This window comes from Echinops telfairi, unplaced genomic scaffold (assembly GCF_000313985.2).
Source record: "Echinops telfairi isolate 266 unplaced genomic scaffold, ASM31398v2 ScPeMD7_31;HRSCAF=116, whole genome shotgun sequence".
Lineage (NCBI taxonomy): Eukaryota > Metazoa > Chordata > Mammalia > Afrosoricida > Tenrecidae > Echinops > Echinops telfairi.
The window spans coordinates 47,397,768-47,406,086 of record NW_022103928.1 but is presented as its reverse complement, the minus strand read 5'-3'; the positions used below and the strand labels follow the sequence as shown (position 1 = coordinate 47,406,086).

The following is an 8,319-nucleotide window of genomic DNA, read 5'->3' as shown; positions in this document are numbered from 1 at the left end:
GTGTCCTCAGACGCCTCCTGTTCACGGCCCTCCCTCCCTTCCTCAACGGTTGCCTTTGGGAGAAGCAGCTTTGAGAGGCTGGCCCTGGAGAGGCCCTGCTTTAATTGCTGCTGCGGCAAAGCTGGTGACTGTGCAGGGAGGCTTCCGGGAGAGACGTGCCATCAGCAAGGCAGCGCAGTGCCGGAAGACTCAGCTGCACCTCCCTCCCGGGGAAGGGGGTGCAATGCTCCCAGAGCTCAGGATTGCACCCCCACTTACAGCCGGGGTGTGGATGGGACAGTCTGCCTGGGCTAAGTCACAGAACCCGACAGCCACACTCTGGGGCTTCCGACCCTGAGGCTCGGCCCGCCCTAGGCCTGCCCAAGAACGTTTGCCAAGGGCATCCGGGCAGACAATGTGGCAACTGTCCACCCAGTGAAGGCGAGGGATCAACATCAGCCCCTGGCGCTGCCCTCCAGTGTGGAAGAGACCACTTTCCAAATCTGCCAAAGAGTTCATGCAGGCCCTGCCTCTAGATGCACCCCATTGCAAACATCCCCTCCGATGTCAGTTTACTGATTTCATTTGTTTGTTTAATCTAAACCTGTACATGAGCATTCCCACCTCGATCTCTTGTTTGGGCTACATTGTTGGGACGTGAGCTGCAGACACCATGATCTTTAGCTCCTGAAGACTTCGGCATGTGGGGCCCAAGGACCAGGACCCAGGATGAGGGTCGTGCCCACACAGTGATGTCATGCCCTGACACCGCCGCCTGTAGCCCACGTGGTACCTTCCTCATTTGTCGTCAGACTGGAGACTACCCGGTTTAGCTGTGTTGGGAGCAGCAGTCATGAAAGGACCCAGTAGTGTGGCCCAGAAGTTCCCGCTTTTCTCCTGATTTCTTCAGTCCCGGGCCTGGGGAGAGTGGACTGGCTACATTTTTTTCTCCCTTCTTTGGCGGCATGGCAGTGCGGGGAGTGTCTGTGTCTGGGGGTCCCACTTACAGGGACTCTCCACGCCACAGGAGCACAGGAGGCAGACGTGGAGCTCCATGTCTGGATGTGGCTCCCCCTCGGGTTCTCAGAGACCAGCCCCTTGAAGGAGCTTGGGACAAATGAGGCAGGCCAGGCACCCAGGTCCAGGGCCTGCCTGCACCAAGCCCAGCTCCTCGCTCAGAAACACCTGTGGGCTCAGAAACCCCCAGGAGTGCAAACATTCATAGCGAAAGTCACTCTGGGGAGGAAAGGATGCTCGCATGCCCTTGATACAATAGTGATTCGTTTAAGCGTCGACCGACACAGCTGCTAGTTCAGCCAGTCGCCATCCAGATAACTCTATCCGAGCCCTCCCTGGTGCTGCCGTAGCCCTGGCGGCTCAGAATCCTGAGTGCCAGCAGCTTGTCTGCTTGACTGCTCATGGACCGACTGGCCATTGAGAACCACCCCGCGGTGCTTGGCAGAGTGCGTGCGGGTGGTCTGCTTTTGAAAGGTCACAGCCGCTTCCTGGGCGGTGCAAACGGTCAACATGCTCAGCTGCTAACCACGGGCCACCCAGAGGTGCCTCAGAAGAATGGCCTGGTGACGGGCTTCTAGAACATCAGCCACGGGAAACTCTCTGGACCACAGTTCTCCGCCGACACGCATGAGATCACCGTGCGTTGGAGTCCACTGGACCGCAGTCGGCGTGATGCGGGGTGTTTAAGGGGATTTGCTCTGGCTCTTGTTGCCATCGTCGTTGCCGACTTGGTCAGAGCCGGTGGAGAAGGCAGGTTGAGAGAGACAGGCAAAGACGCAGACGCCCGAGGGGTCCGTCACCTGTTACCAGGAGGCTTGGGCTTGAGCAGAGAGAAGACAGGTGGTTGTCCAGCCAACGAGAGGAGCCGTGGGTAAGGGCTTCTGGAACCGTAAACTGCCAGCCACGCGGGCCTGCAGGTACAGAGGAGGAACCTGCCTGAGGAGTCTCTGTGAGGAGGCGGCTCGGGGTCCAAGGTGAGTTGACACCCTGCAGGCGGCCGAGGAAAGGGCTTGAAGATGGAGGAGCAGCTGCCCAGGGGCCCGAAGGTGCAGAAAAGAGATGGAGGAAGGGAGAGGATGGGAGAGCAGAGTCAGAGTCTGCTCCAACTGGGACCCCACGTTCAGCAGAAAGAAACTGCCCAGTCATCACCATATCCCAACTCGCTTCATGTCTGAGCCCCTGTTGCAGCCACTGGGTCAACCCAGCTCACGATGGCCTTCCTGTTTTGCACTGACCCTGGACCATAGCGCCTTTCTCCAGGGACTGCGCCCTCCTGACCGGATGTCCAAGGGACATGAGACCAAGCCTCAAGATCCTCATTTCTCAGGAGCACTCTCAACCGTACTTCTTTTTAAAAATCATTTTACTGGGGGCTCATACAGCTCTTCTCACATTCCATACATCATTCCATTGTGTCAAGCACATTTGCACATTTGTTGCCATTATCATTCTCAAAACATTTGCTTTCTACTTGAGCCTCTGGTATCAGCTCATTTTCCCCCTCCCTCCTTCCCTCACCTTCCCTCCTCACAAACCCTTGATAATTTATAAATCATTATTTTTTCATGTCTTATACTGACCCCTTTTCTGTTGTCCATCCCCATATATTGATCCTTGTGATTGGTTTCCCCTTTCTCCCCCACCTTCCCTTTACCCTCCTGGTATCGCTACTCTCATGATTGGTCCTGAGGGGTTTATCTGTCCTGGATTCCCTGTGTTTCCAGTTCTTATCTGTACCAGTGTACATGCTCTGGTCTAGCCGGCTTTGTAAGGTAGAATTGGGATCATGATAGTGAGGGGGTGGTAGGAGGGAAGCATTAAAGAATTAGAGAAAAGTTGTATGTTTCGTTGGTGCTATACTGCACCCTGACTGACTTGTCTCTTCCTTGTGACCCTTCTGTGTGGGGATGTCCAGTTGTATAGAGATGGACTTTGGGTCTCCACTCTGCACTCCCCCTCATTCACACTGATATGATTTTTTTGTTCTGGGTCTTTGAAGCCTGATATCTGATCCCATCGACACCTCATGATCACACAGGCTGGTGTGCTTCTTCCATGTGGACGTTGTTGCTTCTCAGCTAGATGGTCGTTGTACTTCTTCCAAGACAGATTGGTTCTTTCTTCTGGCAGTGCATACATTCCATAGTCTTCGCCATTGCCTCTTCAGTCTCGTATTCATTCACTTGGCACGCATGGGAGGCTATTGAAATTACCATGGTTGGGGCAAGGTGCACCTTAGTCCTCAAAGCAGCCTCCTTGCTTATCAACACTAAAGAGGTCTTGTGCACCCGATCTGCCCAATGCAATGTGCCCTTTGATTTCCTGACCACAGCTTCCATGGCTGTTGGTGATGGACCCAAGCAAAATGAAATCCTTGACAACTTCAGTCTTTTCTCTGTTTATCATGACGCGTACTGGTCCAGTTGTGAGGCTTGAATTTTTGTTAGGGTAGAGATGCAGCCCTGCCTGAAGCTGTGGTCTTTCAGCTTCATCGGTAAGTGCGTCAACTCCTCGTTATTGTCAGCAAAGAAGATGGTGTCATCTGCACGTCACAGGCTGTTAATGAGCCTCCCTTCAGCCTGCATGCCCCATCTTCTTCATATAACCCCACTTCTCCGATTACTTGCTCAGCTTACAGACCGAAATAAGTGCAGTGAAAGGATACAATTTGGACATACACCTGGTTTTAAGCCATATCGTATTGCCTTTTGCTGTTTGAACGACTGCTTTTAGGTCTCTATAGGGGTTCTGCATGAGCACAATAAAGTGTTCTGGAATCCCAGTTTTCACCACGTCATCAATAGCTCGTTAGGGTCCACAGTGGTCTAATGCCTCTGTGTAGTCGAAAATGTACAGGTGAATGTTTTCCTAGGGTCTCTTCTTTCAACCCAAATCCGTCTGACATCATTCATGATATTCCCGGTTCCCTACTCTCTTCTGATCCCATCTGGAATTTCTGGCAGCTCCCTCCCTGGGCTACTGATGTTTCATTGTCTTCAGCAACATTTGACTTGCGCGACATTAACGATAGCATGTGATTAGTTCTACAAGCAGGTCCCCACCCTGGCAGCCACTACTCCAGTCTGCTGTTTTATCAGATGGTGTCGTGTCAAGATGTTATATCAATGGAATCGCTCTTGCAGTAGGAGCCCTCTTGGCATTGGCTTGTTGGTCGTTGCTTTTCTGTCTGTTGATGTGACATCTCTACACCATCGGATCACTGTTTCTTCCCAGGAAGTCAGACCCTGCCTCATGACAGGTCCACGTGTGACAGAACAGAATGAGTCTGGAATGTTCTTTGCTGCCATCTTCAGGCCATTTGTCTTGGGGAGGATTTGAACCACCAACGTTTTGGAGTAGCGGCTAGAAAACCACTTGGACCACCCAGGCTACCTAGAACACAAAATCAACTGTGAAGTAGATGTTTACCGGGCCGAATGTACATTCTCATTGTTGAGCAGCCATGACCTTCTTCCATTTCCCAAACAGTCATGACCTTGAGAGAAAGCCCCACGTGCATGTAGCCATTTCTCTCTGCTCCTCCCAGTCCCCCACACTCAGCAGTAATCCAGTGTTCGTCTTTGTGGATTTGCTGCATCTGCATATTTCACACACATGAAGCCAGATAGCCTGGCGCCTTCTGTGATTGGCTACTCATTCAGCATGGCATTTTCAAGGTTCATCCGCTTCATTTCTTTGTAAGATACTGTATGTGTGTACCATATGTTGCTTATCTATCCATTAATGCATCTTTGGCTTGTGTCCACCTTTTGGCTATCGTACATAGTGCTGTTATTTGTGTGCAAGTTTTTGTTTACCTGTTTTCAATACTCTCGGAGTAGACTTATTGGGTGAGGTAGTAACTCTTTCATTTATTGAAGAATCGCCACATTGTTTTTCAAAGCGACTGCCGTGTATACCCCCACGTAATTCACAATGAAACAGTCATGTAAGCAAGCTGATGGCATCGGCTCTCCGCATCCTAATGCTCGTTATTTGTGGTTCGTCTGTTCTAGCCTCGTGGTGTCATGCTTATGCACTCCACTGGTGGCCTGGGAGCTCTGTCATTTCAGTTCCTTAGAGGAAGAGGCCTGGAGATGCAATTTCGTACAGATCACAGCCCAGGCATCTCTGTGGGGGCATCTCGACTCGGTCCTCCGTGGTAGAAAGGAGTCGGAAGCGACCGCACAGCCCGGCAGCTGTGGCTGTGACGGGCGCTCTCATCTCCTCGGTGATAGCTGAGCATCTTTTCCTGTCCTGATCAGTGCCGTGGTCTTGGGCTTGCCCCGTGAGGGCAGCTCATCCGGCTCCTAACTGGACACATTTCTGGAATGCACACCCAAAGGATTTTGGGGGCGATTAGGTGTGTCAGGCTCCCGAAAGACTAAGGTCGCTGTGACCGGGTCTGCATGGGGCGTCCCTGTCATCTAGCGGAGCCTATCCGGGAGCACTGGGCAGAAAGGGGGCTCAGCCAGGCTCCAGGAGGAGTGCGCCCCGCCCAGGTTTGCTGGCCCTGGAGCCTCCCCTCCCGCACGACAGCTGACTGGTTCACACTAAGGGCCTGCCCTTTCCTGCTTCCTTCCCTCTCTGGCCCAGAATAGGCATTGTGTAAATCAGCCCTACATGATCTCGCTGGGGAAATGGAGCAAAGATCGAGAAGCCTCTGGGATCCTCAGAGCAATTAAACCTGGGAGCGAGCTCCCAGAGGGCCCAGAGGCGCCTGGGGCAAGGCAGTCAGCGTTGCTACAGGGGCAGGGGCAGCAGGGGCCCAGCCCTCTGTGGGGACCTGTGATTCACCACGGGGCAAGTCTCTCGTCCATGTGCCATGAAGTCCCTCGGGAGCCTGGTGAGAGGCGAACTCCAGATTGCTAGCCAAGGCGTAGGTCAGGCCCCTGCGACATCATAGTGATGTAATAGTCACAATGATAGTGACTTCCCAGAAAAAAGGTTTGTTTTTCTGGAGTTTCCAATGTTGCCTTTTCCACATGGTCCCCCGTGGAACCATGCTCAGTGCCCGTCCCAGCTGCTGGGAAGAGGAGAGGACTAGGCAGGACAAGCCCTTGACCAAATGGTGCGCGGAGCACTGCTGTTCCCTTCCTATTGGTCAGTCTCGGGCATGTGGTCATGCCTAGCAGCCAGGGAGGCTGGGACATGTAGGCTTTGTCCTGGGAGAGGTGCACAGAATGAAATATCCTGCCTGGATGGTAGGAATTGGACAAGTGAATCACTTCTCTGTCCCTCGTTTCCTCAGGTAAAGGGATTATCATAGTCCTTTCTCCTGCCGGCAGGTTAGGAAGCTTAAATGAGCTGCCCAGTGCCAAGCACAAAGAGAGAGCTCAGAAGTGTTGGTGGGGATGGCGGTCAGTTGCCATCACATTGGCTGCCATTGAGGGCAACCATGTTCAGCAGAAGGGAGCCTTGGTCAGTCCCCGTCCTCACAAGGGCCAGCATGCTCAAATCCATTGCTGTGGCCACTGTGCAGCCACGTGCCTTCCAAGCGAAGGGACTCCCTCACCCTCCAGCACTATAAAGCCAAGCCAACGCCGACTCTTAGCCAACCCCTTTGGGTTTCCCAAGATGGTAACTGTTGGCAGGAGTAGAAAGTCCAGCCTTTCTCCCTCGGAGCTGCCGGTGGTTTGGAACTGCCGATGGTGGAGATCGCAGCCCAGCCCGTAACCCCTACCTACGCCGCCAGGGCCCCTTCAAGCACTCTATCCAACAGCAATCTTCCGTGTCATGCATAGGGATCTCGTTGGCTTTGGAAGTAGATCACCAGGTCTTTCCTAGACTGTCTTAATCTGGAAGCTCATTGGAACGTACCCACCCTGGGCGCCTCGGCTGGTGTTTGAAATACTTGAGGCATAGCTTCCAGCATCACAGCCACACGGGCCCCCACAGTGCGACAAATGGATAGACTGGTGAGAAAGGGTTGCTTCGGCTATCATTTATGAGGGAGATCCCATCTGTCAAGCTCTGCAAAGGGGGCCCAGGGTGTGTCCAGCTGGGGTTAGGGGGGTGGGGCGGGGGCACAGTTGTTCCTGTTCTTGCCTTTGCCAGCTCCCAGCCTTCCTCCCAAACCGGGCACCAGCAGGCCCCCACCCTGCGGCTTCGGCCCGCCTGCTGCCTGCCGGTCCCTTGGCCACTCTGCCCGGAGCAGATGGCCTGCCCCACAGGAGTCAAGCCAGCTCAGCTGCAGGAAGTTACTAATCCTTCCCGGAGCAGCTTGTCACTAACGGCCTGGTCCCCCAGCATGGGCAGGACTTGGGAATGGCAGTTTGCAGGTGACCCCAGGACAGCTTCCCCTTGGCTTTTGGCTGTAGTAGTGGTCACAGAGGGGGGGTGAGTCCAGGCCATAACCTCCCCGATTTCGGGGAAGCCAGAGGCATGGTTCCCTGCAGCACCCTGCTCAGCCCTGGCCCAGGGCACTTCTCAGCCAGCCCTCAGTCTGGGACTCCCTGGCAAGAAAGAAGACAAGTGGGTGAAGGGGAAAGAGGCCTGTCCGTTTGGGCCTCACCCAGACTCTGTGCAGGCAGGTGGATTCCCTGAACCGTTCCACAGAGGCAGATGGAGCGGAAGCCTAGAGAGAGCGGGCCAGGGGCCCGAGCAGCCCAGCCAAGGTGGGCCGGGTCCAAACCAGGGCACTCTGAAGCTAAGAAGGGTGGAGGCCGAGGAAGGAAGACAGACCCCAGCCCGCCTGCCTGGGAAACACCATGCTGGGGAGCTGAGCCTCGGTGGCCACAACCAACCTTCTACTGTGCTCCGTCAGCTCCCCTGCCCTGCCTCCACTCCTGTGAGGTACCCTGTCTTCTCCCTCCACCAGAACACTCACTCCCTGGCCACAGAGGAGACAGGTGGACTTAGTGAAGCTAAACCCACCTGATGGAGTGAAACCCCTTCATGGCCCTGGTGAAGGGGAGGAGTCAGAGTTGAAATTGGGATGTGTGTGTGTGGGGGGGGGTCCTCATCCTTCAAGTTTTCCACGGCCCCTGCGTGTGTGTGAGAGACACAGAAGAGTGGGCAGCGGGGGCCACTGCAGTGGCTGTGGGCACAAGTGGGACCAACTCCCTTCTCTTTCCCTCCCTGCTTCCAAGCCTGGCCCCTCGGATGACCACGGCGGTGGGAGGAGCAGCGCTTATTCCGTGGCTTCCGCTCTGCCCATCCACCACGGGTGGCACCAGGCCCTTTAGTAAAATGAAGTGACTGGGCACCTGCAGCCCCTCGAGAGGAAGTGACTGTCCAGGCCCGCTTTGGGCAGATGAGGGAACGGAGGCCCTAGGAGGGGTGGACCCTCACATCTCTTCTTCCTGCCTCTCAGCTGCCCTC

The 8,319-nt window shown here is 54.6% G+C and overlaps 1 protein-coding gene across 1 annotated transcript in view; it reads left to right on the top strand.

The window, feature by feature from the left end:
- Window positions 1–8,319, top strand: part of MGLL (monoglyceride lipase) — a 26,034-nt gene that overhangs the window by 15,140 nt on the left and 2,575 nt on the right. The window lies entirely within an intron of this gene.